This window comes from Capsicum annuum, chromosome 1 (assembly GCF_002878395.1).
Source record: "Capsicum annuum cultivar UCD-10X-F1 chromosome 1, UCD10Xv1.1, whole genome shotgun sequence".
Taxonomy (NCBI): Eukaryota; Viridiplantae; Streptophyta; class Magnoliopsida; order Solanales; family Solanaceae; genus Capsicum; species Capsicum annuum.
This window is the reverse complement of record NC_061111.1, coordinates 155,699,140-155,711,707: the sequence shown is the minus strand read 5'-3', so window position 1 is coordinate 155,711,707 and position 12,568 is coordinate 155,699,140. Positions and strand designations below refer to the sequence as shown.

Genomic DNA, 12,568 nt, shown 5'->3' with positions numbered 1-12,568 from the left:
ACCACTGTAGTCGGAGTGGAGTGTGGCACGAGAGTATCTTGAAATAAAAGTTCTTCTACCCGATTTCGATCCCAAACTCGGAAGGAGGAAGGTGAAATGCGTTAAGGGTGTGTTGGAGCCTTCAAGGTTCAAGAAAAGAAACAAGTTCTCCAAGTGCAAAAAGTTGGGACATAAGAGAACAACATGCAGCCTTAACGTACAATAATATGCTTGGCATTGTATTTTATATTTTTGGTTTGTTCAAATGCACTGACAGTATGTAATGTGTATTCTGTTTTGAAAACCACTAAACTGCAGTTAAAATTGACTTTTTTTGTTGTGCATTATCAATTTCAGTTCATATATTATATACTACGTACTAAATAGATTCTAGACTTCAATAATGGACCAACCTCATAATATATAATATATTAGTTTTTGGTCTACAGAATAAATACTCAATACGTAGTGTATAATAAACCTACCTGGTTGTCTATTGAACAAACCCTTTTCTTCATACAATGTTGAATTCAAAATAATTATGACATATTGGAAAAAGTGTCATTTTGAAAACAGTTATCCCAAGTTCTGAAATCGACTATACACATTACACATCGATTGGACTCAAAATATATAATATATCGATGCTTGGTCGACGGGGTATAGTCTAAACTATATGGTTAATCCTCGACCGTTCGTGTAGTCTATTAAAGAAACCCTGTTCCTCATACACTGAAATTTTCAATATAATTATTATACTTTGGGAAACGTGAAGGTTTGAAATGACTCGACTGCCACAACTGCTGCAACTTTTTATTTTTTATTTTCACACGCCTTCTCTCCTTCAATCAACATGTGTACAGCTTCTATTGGTCGACTTTCTCATACTCTGGTCTATTTAAAGAGGCCTTTGTCGATTTTAAACTCAATTTTTAAAGAAAAAGACTAAGGGAGAAGAAGACTAGGAGGAGATACACACTAAGGCCAATTCCCAGAATGACAACCATCAACAACATAGAGTTGCTTAGGATTCGCAATGACCTGGATTTCCTTTTCCAAGGTCTTGCCTCCGATCAACGGCGGCTGGACAGAGAGCTTCGATGGATGACTCATTTTCTTCGAGTCATAGCCGAGAGGCTCAACCTAGACCCCCGTGAACTCATCATCCCCCCTTTATCCCCCTAGTGTAGTTTTATTTTATTTATTTTGTAGTTCGTTGCCTAATGAAGCTTTCATGGTAGGATGTAAATGAAAGCTTCGTTTTTTACTTTTTGTTTGAGATTTTTTTTCCAAAATTTATAAATATAGATGCAATGAACATTTATATATCTATAAACAAGTTTCAAGTTTCAGTCTTCATGATATTCTATTTATCTATAATGATTTCTTGGTGTTTCTTCAGTAGTCCCTGTTTTAAGATTTGCAAGCATTATTTAAACTCGGAGTATAGTACGAATAAATAATCGACTATGATAAATACTAATTCTATAATGGACTATTTCACGTATGAATTACATACTGATATCAGTGTTGATTATATTGTATATTGACATACTATCGATTTAGACTACGATCGATTATAGACCATTGAGATAATCTATGCTCAACTTACTGAATATATGGACAGCTCAAAATAATGGGAAAAAAGGAGAAATTAAATAAAATAAAATTAGAGTATGTAAATTAGCACCATTAAAATATTGTAAAGCAATTTTGATGCATCAATTGTGACTCCTAATCACTTTTAGACGTGATCAAGTGTTATTTAAGACACGACGTAGTCGTAGATCGCTAAGATGAAACAAAAAGGAGAAGAAATAAAATAAAATAAAATAAATATTAATCATCCAAGCACTAAAGAACGACTACTTATCATGACAAGACATTAGACTTATGTGATGACTAATGATATAGTCTGGTATAGATAATCTCACCTCCTTTGAAAATAGATTCAGTTGGTCGATACATGACTAATAATATAGTCTGGTATAGATAATACTAATTATCTATAATATACTCAACATACCAACTAAGTTTATTTTCAAAGGAGGTGAGATTAACAAAAGGGAGAAATAAAATAAAATAAAATAAATAAACATCATTCACGTAATGTAAAATGACTAAATATCATAATATGAGATTACAAAATAATTGGACACTCGATTAAATGGGTATAGGGGAGGGAAATGGTAGCAACAACCAATTACCTAGAACAAGCATCTCTATTGAGAAGGATTTCTTGTTCTCATACACTACTCGTCCATTGAACACTCACAAGTGACAACCACTACCCTTCCTTATGGTCATCACATAAGTCTAATCTCTTGTCATGATAAGTAGTCATTCTTTAGTACTTGGATGATTAATATTTATTTTATTTTATTTTATTTCTTCTCCTTTTTGTGTAGTGATCTACGACTACACCGTGTCTTAGATAACACTTGATCATGTCCAAAAATTATTAGGAGTCACAATTGATGCATCAAAATTACTTTATAATGTTTTAATGGTGCTAATTGACATACTCTAATTTTATTTTATTTTATTTAATTTCTCTTTTTTTCTATTATTTTAAGCTTCCATATATTCAGTAAGTTGATCATAGACTGTCTCAATGGTCTATAATCGATCGTAGTCTAAATCGATAATATGTCAATATACTGAATAATCAACACTGATATCAGTATATAACTCGTACGTGAAACAGTCGATTATAGAAGACATAAACATTCTTTAGAGACCCTTTATGTAAATGATAATCCATTTAAATTTTCTCCAACAGTACAATTCTAACGGGTAGAATTTTCCAATGGTCAGATTTTGATAGCCTTACTATATTAATTAAAGGGACCCGTTTGGACTCCTCCATGTTCATTTATTCATGAATTTCAAGTTTTGCATCAACAATAACAATATCACAATCATCTCAAACGTCCAAAAGTTCTTATATTTTTCATTTTGGTAATCCCGCAATGTTGAAAACATCATGAACCGATAGGAATTCGAGTCGAAAATTCTACAGTTGTACGATTGAAAAGGTTTGTTTTTGTTTAAATAAAAATTTATTTGTTTTCATCTCATAATTCAATTTATTAATTTATCCTCATTATTGTAGGATAATGATGGATGCTCTTATTTCAAGTGGATTTTCTCCGATTCTGAGGTGTCAAAATTTTAAGGCATTGCAAAGTTTGAAATGTTGGAAAGGGTTAGAGATTTCGAAGAAAATAGAGATCTTCTAATGACATAATATAAAGAATCGAAACACAAGACAAGTCAAAATTGAGAGGGATCAACTTAAGCATAAGTTGGCTATGACTGAAGAAAAAGAAAAGGGCATGAAAATTATGGTGTATGACTTACTATTAGTTTTTGATTTTTGAAAAGGTGTAATGGGTGTGTAGTGGGATTGAATATATTCTGAATCTTTTATTGATCGACTACTTGTTACTTATATTATATATGGTTTACCTTTTTTATTCATCGACTACACAACACTCTACTCTATATGCTTTACTTTTTAGTTAGAGTCTATAATCAATGATGACATTCATGTAAAAGCAAAGATAACTTGATTATATAAAATGAAAGATGTTTATCATAAACTATAAAAACAGTTTAGAAAATAAAATTATTCCACACATCCCGAGCTGAAAGTTGAAAGTTAAGATTATCTAATCTAATAAAAATAATCAGCCACAAATAAAAATTAAACATTGTCTAAACATTCAATATTTTCGTCTTCCACTTCCATCTTGTTGATGTCCTGAGTAACTCCATTAAGAAATTCATCTATGTTCAGAAATTCATTCTCATTTTCGTTCTCCACGATGCCTTCTTTTTCTGGTGCATAATTTTTTCCTTCTTCTTTATGTTCTTCTTCTCCCTTCTTTTTTTCTACTTCTTCTGCATTCTTCTCTTCTGCTTTCTCTCCATCTCCTTTGTTGTTTTCTTCTTCAGAACTACTTTTCTCATTTTTATCATCTTCATCCTATTTTCCTTCGTCATGATCCTCCATCTCCACACCAACTGATCTATCAGCTTTGTTTTCTTCTTCACAAACAACTTCTTCATTTTATTCTTCTTCTTTCTCTTCATCCCCTTCATCGAAATTTTCCTTCTCCTCAGGGATCATCACCTCATCAGCATTGATGAAGGTCTATTCCAAAGCTGCTACCTCAAGGAGCGCTTCTTTAATGCCGCTGTCATTGCGGACAACCCTTGCCGCTAAATGTCGATTTTACACCTGCACACCTACATTTTCAAGTATTTACCATTTATAATAAACTAAGATATCGGTTGATGAGGAATGGTATTGATTCTATTATCATAAGTAAAAGGGATTATATAAAATATGCAACTTCTATAATATATAGAGCAGCTATTACCTTCATCTTCATCTCGTTTCTTTTGCTTCTCCTTTTCTGTTCTTCTCAGCCTCTCCTCTTTCACAAAATCAGTGATGTCCTTGATCGACTCCTCCAACCTAAGCTCGAGCTCTTCTAGATTTTTAATCATTGGTATCTTTCTCGATGCTCTCAGCTTACCCATCCCTGCACCCCGAGTGACATGTTTTGAAACAATATTTCCACCCAAATCCCTGTCATCATCCCTATCCTCAGCATTCTTCGATACGGTAATGACAGTCACATCCTCTAGATGGTCCTTCAAGCCATCGATGAATGCGTCCTTCGGTTTGTCCGTGAATGCTTTGAACTTTTTTATGTAGTGCTGGTTTATTTCACGGACTGTGGGTATAAGGTACGGATGCAATCTCTACAGATAAATAGACAAATGTGATTGATTAGCAACACAATATTGGTAAAATTATTCATCGGAAGAATAGTTTCATACCTTTGTGCTCTATTTCAAATATGGATCACCTTCGATTAGTTTATGGCCTTTTGAGGTGTGCCATCTGAGCAATTGGGGAATGGGCCGCGCCGAGCTTCGTATATCTAAATCTGTCATCAAAAGAAAAACAAAAACATAAAACTGAGAGTAAATATATTATAGACACCATAGATGAATTACAGTATATAATAAACTACTTCAATGGTTTATAATCAAATACCATAAATGCCCAGGAAAATTCGTAGAGCGCGTACGATGAAACTTCTTTTGTCTCAAATGTCTTCTTTTACCTGCTGAAGTCTATCCGCTTCTTTAGATAGTCTAGAGTCAAGCCAAATGACTCCTTACCCTAAGGGTATCTATCAAAGAAGCCCAAGTTATCCACTATCTTGATGGTGTCTATGTCCACGATTTTTGACAAGTCGCGTGCAAGAAATATGCAGTGCATGAACCAAACCAAGCAGTATTTGAACTTGTCCTCCTTGTCCAGCTTCCCACCTCTAATAAGCTTCAATAATCTCTTCGCATTTACACTCTTATTTTTCACAATCTTTTTGAAAAAAGCTTCACCCCCCTCCATCACTTTGACATATCTTGAATCACGGGGATAACGTCCATAGTTAAACCTTGATTAGCACAAACTCCTTCAGGCTAAAACATACAAGACTGTCATTGATGCTGAACCACATTTCATGCAGCTTGTTGTTCGGTTCAACTCGGCGTAGAAGTGTATAGTGGACAAGCTGTCCGTTGAACTTTATATGTTCTAGCAGGTCCCATAAATCACCAAAACAGGAATTCTTAAATCTAGACTTCAAACGTTGATCAACCACTACTTGTTTGAATTCATTAAATATTTTCAAACAGGACCTAACAGATATCTTAGCCGGAAATGATCCGACATTATCCAGGACTGTGGCTAGGTCGTACTTCTCAGCTGAAACAAATATTGCACAGTGGGGCAAGATCAGTGCTTCCTCATCTATCCTAGCCTCAATTTCTATTTTCTCCGACTCATCTTGAACCGAAGCTTCAACAGCTTCCTCGTTGCAATTTCTATTCTCCGATTGATTGACTACTCGTTTTTTTCTTTTCTTAGACCTATCAACTTCTAAAGCCTTGCGTTTGTTACCTCTAGCCATTTGTTATGATCTACGAACAAAAACTAATATTTCTCAGCTATAACAACAAATACAATACCTAATTGACCTAGCAGTCTATTAATATGGCAGCAGTTGCAGCATCAAAAAAGCCAATTTGCAGAACAAGTTTCTTCCAAAACAATTCCATCACCCACAAGAACATGCATCCAAATCATCATTATATTGAACAAAAACAGGAAGGAACCCAGATTTTAAGCACGCAAATAAAAAAATTGAAAAAAAATCTCAATGCAATCATCGTGGAAGGTTAAAATCCAACAAAAACAATGCACAAATAAATCGAATACCAACTTAAAAACACAAATTATAAGTAAAATCAATCCCTATTTTTTCAAAAAAATTTCAATTTACAGCAGATATAATACCTAATCGACCTAGCAGTCTATTAACCTGGCAACAGCTGCAGCACCAAAAAAGCCAATTTACAGAACAAGTTTCTTTCAAAACAACCCCATCACCCACAAGAAAATGCATTTAAATCACCATTATATTGAACAAAAACAGGAAGGAACCTAGATTTTTATCACGCAAACCGAGAAAAAGTGGCAAAAAATCTCAATGCAATCACCGAGGAAAGTTAAAATCCAACAAAAATAATGCACAAACAAATCAAATACCAACTTAAAAACACAAATTATATGTAAAATCAAGTCCCATTTTTTTTTAAAATTAATTTTTTGGGTCAAATTAGCAAATACGCAGTGAAGAAATTCCCAACATGAACATGCTTCTACAACACCCTTACATTGGAGAAAAGTTTTAACAAAAATCAGATATCTTGCCACATTCCGATGAAATTAGTGAAGAAATTTCAACATGCAATCGCCAAGGATAATCAATATACACCAATTATCCGTAAAAAATCAAGTAAATACCAACTAAAAACAACCACTTTCAGTGAAATCAAGCCCCGTTTTAAAAAAAATTTAATTTATTTGAACTCCATGGACTTCACCCGCCACAAACGAGTTCGAAAAAAAAAAAAACCCATCAATATGGAGCACAAATTAACCGGAACAATAATATAACTTACCTGAAGTTGAAGATCGAAGTTGGAGCTGATTCACGCGAGCTTGAAAGTGAAAATGGTGGAAATGGGAGATGAATTAGTTGTTGTAAAGAGAGAGAAGATGAGAGAGAATTTATTTTTTGTATTTAATGGAAGAGTAGGGTTAAATAAGTATTTAATAAATATATAAGGGGTTCCAATAGAATTAAAAAATATATAAGGAGTGCCAAAATATTTTTTTATTTTACATTTAAACTCATGACCCACAAAACCCTAAAAAATTAGGATTTGGCAAAAGAAGTATCTATTTTGCAAAATAAGTTTTCAATATGGACTATTAGCTAAATCTTCTCCAGTTTCTGTGCAAGAAAAAGCATGAGTATAGCCTCTTCTTTCTACTGCTAGAACAATACCTGATAACTTATTGGAGATCTGTAAGAGCAAAAGTGATTATTAGATCAATTTCAAGCAAGCGATTAGAAAATAAAATTAGTCACTACAGTTGACATAACTAAAACACAGAAAGGAGAATTCTCATTTGGGGAGAATTCTCATTTGGCGTGTGTATGTAGGGGGTGGGGGAGTTGTGTGAGATGGTAGCTCCATGTGGACATTTATTTTTTTTAATTATTAATAACGGTGTTGTCGAAGCGTTTCATTTCTTATTTCGGTTATGCCACACATTCTATTTCATGTAGTATTATGACCTTATTTTACTATTCTTTATCTTGAGCCGGGGGTCTATTGGAAACAACCTCTCTACTTCTTCGGAGATAGCGGTATGGACTGCGTACATTTTACCCTCCCCAGACCTCATCTGGTGGGAATACGTTGGGTTTGTTGTTGTTGTTGTTGGTGATGATGATGATGTCGAGGCCTTGAAATAATAGTAATGATTTATAGATCATGAATTCAAAACATGGAATCAACTACTGATATTTTTCACCCTTTTAAAAGACCTATTTTTTATTCACCTGAAAATATCCTTTTATTTTTTACTTTTCAAAGTATACAAAAGATAAATCAAAATCCAGAAAATAGCATAAATAATTCTGCATAACACAAGATCAACTATTATTTAAAGGCAGACACTATATTCTCCGAGCTATTCACGCACATTCTAACATAATATATACACTAATCAAAATGTGCAGAAAAAAAACAAAATACATGCAAAATTTTGACATTGCATTTTAACGAAACACTATACTTAAAAATAAAGCTAAGGCGGAAATGAAGAATCGCCTTACAAGGCGTGCAAGGGTCCTCAAGTCAACTTACAAGGCAGATACAGACTCACGCCTTGTCTAGTCAATAGCAAGGCTCGTCAACACAGGGAAAGGGGGAAAGGGAATTTATTCGGACAAGGCGTGGCACTCTTCTCGCCTTGCAATGTGTGATAATGCCTTTGCCTTACTATTAACCATTTAACTGATGTTGTTAAATGGTTAGGGGTAAGACGTGAATCTTCTCATGCTTCATCCCATTTGAAACTTTTCACTTTTCCTTACCCCTCCAAATTTTTTGATGAAAAAAGTTACCATTTAGCATGTCTCAGCATTTTTCTTTTTATCTATAAGAGCTTCCCACTGTAGCATGGAAGAAGTGACTTCAGATTTAATCGAACCTCAATACGAGAACTGAATCACAAACGAACAAGATAATAGATGTTGCAAAAAGAGGGGACATAAGAAGATGTCTTAAGCCATAGACATTCATTCCCACATGGGATGACAAGATGTCTTAAGCCATAGACATTCATTCCCACATGCTGATGTAGTGCATATGAAATTTTTTCTCGTTTCAAAAGATCCTTTATTAAGTGATAGCGTTATTGAATGTAGCGAGGTATATATGGGTACTCTTCTCGTATATCTAGTCATTTGTGATCTTTAAATTTGCTGTCGCTCTCTACTGGAAAAATATAAGAGAAGTCGGTAGTTGTCACGTACATGAAAAGAATTCAAATGATATCATCCTACCTGTTATCTCAGGGGCTTGCACACCCATTATATCATTGTGATAGTTGTTATTATCTACCTGGCGATAGCCCCAACTACTACACTGATGGCGTTAAGCTTCACCCAAACTAAAATCTTAGATTTATGTGACAAGTGGTTGAAATACCCAAAGGCAGTAAAGTGAAATATGAGCTTGACAGAGCAAGTGGACTTATAAAGGTGCTATCTTGACCAGTGATCTTTATTTCTCTTCTACAGCTTTTCTGAATTCATTGACAGTTTTCATTGTTGTGATAATTATTCGACTCAATTGCTGAACTTGTGTTTAAAAGGTTGACCCAATACTGTACTCATCAGTTGTTTATCCACACAACTATGGTTTCATCCCTAGAACCCTTTGTGAAGACTGTGATTCAATGGATGTCCTGGTGCTGATGCAGGGTTGCCTCCGTTTACCTACAATATACATGCACGCACACAGACACACATCTTCCTTAGGCCCAATCTTGCATCACCTGTCTCAATGTAAACTCTCTCTTGGGTACACTTACATCCATCCCATATGATTGTATAGGAACCTGTGTTACCTAGTACCTTTCTTCGTGCTCGTGCAATTGGATTGATGCCTATGATTGATCAGGTAAGGTTTTTCAATAGAGTAAACTTTCTGCCAACTGTACTTTAGGACATGGTGAAAATTGTTGGAGAAAAAACCATTTGCTGATGATTTTTTTAAATTGTTCTTTTTGTATACTTAAGTTTTAGCGAGTACCTATTTTTAACCTTGAAAGCCCAATAATACTTTAAGAATATCATTGATCAGTTTTCCCCTGTCAACTTTGATAGGGTTGATAATTTGTTGTCATCATAGTTGATAGAAAAACTACGAGAGGATACAGTGAATCCGGAGGAATTTTAATAGGCACAGATCAAATAACTTGGTTGTGTGCGACATTGTGGTACCACCGTTATATTTCCCTTTTACGTGAGTGCATTACAACATCTGTAGTGTAATGCTAGTCCTTAGGCAAAACATGGAATTATGGATTGATGTTAATGTTCTATTACAGGGTAAAAAAAAATGACAAGATAATAGCAGTGTGCGCAGATGATCCCGAGTTTCGCAACTACATAGACATTAAGGAGCTTTCTCCTTATTGTCTTGCCGGATGCCGAAATCCGGCACATTTTTGAAGTCTGTATCCTATGATATGGCATTTGGCTGTGTATTAAATAAAGAAGGAAATACTCCATATTCATCCTGATAGGTCTCTGAGGCTGCTGGACGTGTATCGAGATTCTGGCTTCTATATTTCCCCAATGGATGTCTGTTAAAGTACGAGCCCTACTAATTGCCTATCTGTGGAACAAGTAAGTAAATGTGGTTCCCAGAAGTAAACCAACTTCACTATAACACTTGAGCCTCAACAATCAACAAAATTACAAGACTTCTTGTAAACTAGGAATTAAAACTTCTAACTCCTATCACTACAAAAACATAAATCTTCCCAAGATAAGTGTTCCCAAGTCTTCGAGTTCCCTAACTTGAAGACGCAACACCTAACTCAGTTTATAGATCACTGAGACTAGAACAATGACTCATTACAACTCAAAGAACCTACCTTCTACAAATAGTCTATGACTTGCTCAGTAAGGGACCAGGTTCTTCTTCAAGTATGTGAACTATTTTGCTGATTGTTGATTATCTTTTCAGTGCATTGAGTAAGTGCTTTTAAATTCGTTTCTTGTATTTAAGCACACACCTCATAGAGTCCTTCAATTGATCTAATCTTTTATGTTCAATAGGACTCTAGATAGTTTCACTCTTCTTGTTGCTGCCGACTCTCTCACTTCTTCTTTGAATAGGAGTCTTCTTTCAATAAGATTCTTCTTTTATCTCTGCAAGACCTCTTATTCAATTCAAATTCTGTAATAACTTTTGTTCAACTCAACTCCTGTAAGACTTCTTGTTCAACTCAACTTCTGATGTGATAAATGTTATCCACTTCTGTTTGTACACAGAGTCATCTTATCAATAACTTGTCTGCATTTGAGCTTTGTTCACTTGGATGGACTAGCTTTCACAACATGTTTCATTCACATGTCTATCATCAAAACTCCTCATTTCTTAACAAATTCTCCCTTTTTGATGATGACAAATATAGTAGCACAAAAACCTGACATACTCAATAAGGAATTTAAGTGAAAGAACGAGAATGAAACAAGATAGTCCAATTTGAGTTATAAGCATTGCATAGCCTTATTCTTCCCCCTTTTGAAATCATCGAAAAGCTGGCTCAACAAGTAAAAATGTTTAATAATTCATGGACATTGAGGCTATCACTAAGACAATCAAAATTCAGAATAAGAGAACATAAATGCAGTATGAGAAAACAGGAGTAGAAAACAGTTAAAAAACCCAGGTCCATTTCATTCAGCAGAAGATACGACTACATTTACCATAAGAAACCTAAGAGTGAATCAAGCCATCAAGGGAAGGATAAAAAAGGAGATAGTCCTAAGATATCAGTAAAGAGGCTAAGTAGAAGAAGAGGAGATAAGGGAGGTGAGTTTCCAAATAGCATCTGCATTTTTATCTCTCTCTTTTTCCAACAAGGAATTAAACGAAGCATTCTGAGCTTGAAGGATCCCTTTTTCTTCTTCATGAGTAGTCTGTTCAGCCTCCAAAGCTACCTGAGCAACTTCTACCTCAGCTTGTTTTCCAGCCAGTGCATTTCTCAACCTTTGCATTGGATTATTAGCACTCCTTATGGAAACAGGTAACATCATGTGGTTCACAGGACCTATGATATACTTGGTAGTCTGTGAAGATCACACTTGGATAGAAACACCAAAATCCTCAAATATAGGGGTGAGCCAGAACTGAAAAGGGAGGGCATGTCCATTTGTTTCCTTAAGGAGAACCCTTTGCATATGCTTCAGTATGAGTCTAGGCAAATCAATTCTTAACTCAGTGTCCAGTAGTTCCATGAGAGTAAGATCAAGAAAACTAGCCACAGTCCTCTTTTCCTTCCTAGGGAGAATCATCTTATGCACTATATCAAAGTGCAATTGGTGAAGTGGAGACATCTCCCTCTTAAGTACTCTTCTATGATTGGCCAGTTGAGGATTCCCAGAGAACTTTCTACATATGTCAAGAGCTGAGGTAAGATTATCAAGAGGTGGCCAACTATCCTTGACATAGTGACCCCACCACCCAGAAGGAATATGTAAAATCCTAACAATATCAGCAACATAAAGGTTCAGAGTAACCTTTCTAACAATAGTGGAGAACAACTCATCAATGCCCACCCTATTCATATAGAACTCATACACTTCAGGTTTAGCAAATTTTCTATGAAGGTCTCCCTGTAGGAAGAGATGTGACCATCCCTGAAACTCTAATTTTTCCAGCAGAGTCTGCATATCAATACCCCTAAAAACACTAAAAACTCTCCCTCTAGCTAATTTTAGAATTTAAAAGTAGAGATGATGAGCCTCAGAAGTATCTCAATAAGAGGATGGTGCAGGGACCTCAAAATCAGGATCAACCTCAGTAGTGATGTCCACATAGAAGTCAGAGTCAGACGAGTCAGAAGGAA

General features: G+C 35.1%; 1 pseudogene; it reads left to right on the top strand.

Moving 5' to 3' along the window:
- Nucleotides 1-6,058: 6,058 nt before the first annotated feature.
- Nucleotides 6,059-10,176, top strand: LOC107859011 (annotated as a pseudogene).
- The last annotated feature ends 2,392 nt before the right edge of the window (nucleotides 10,177-12,568 follow it).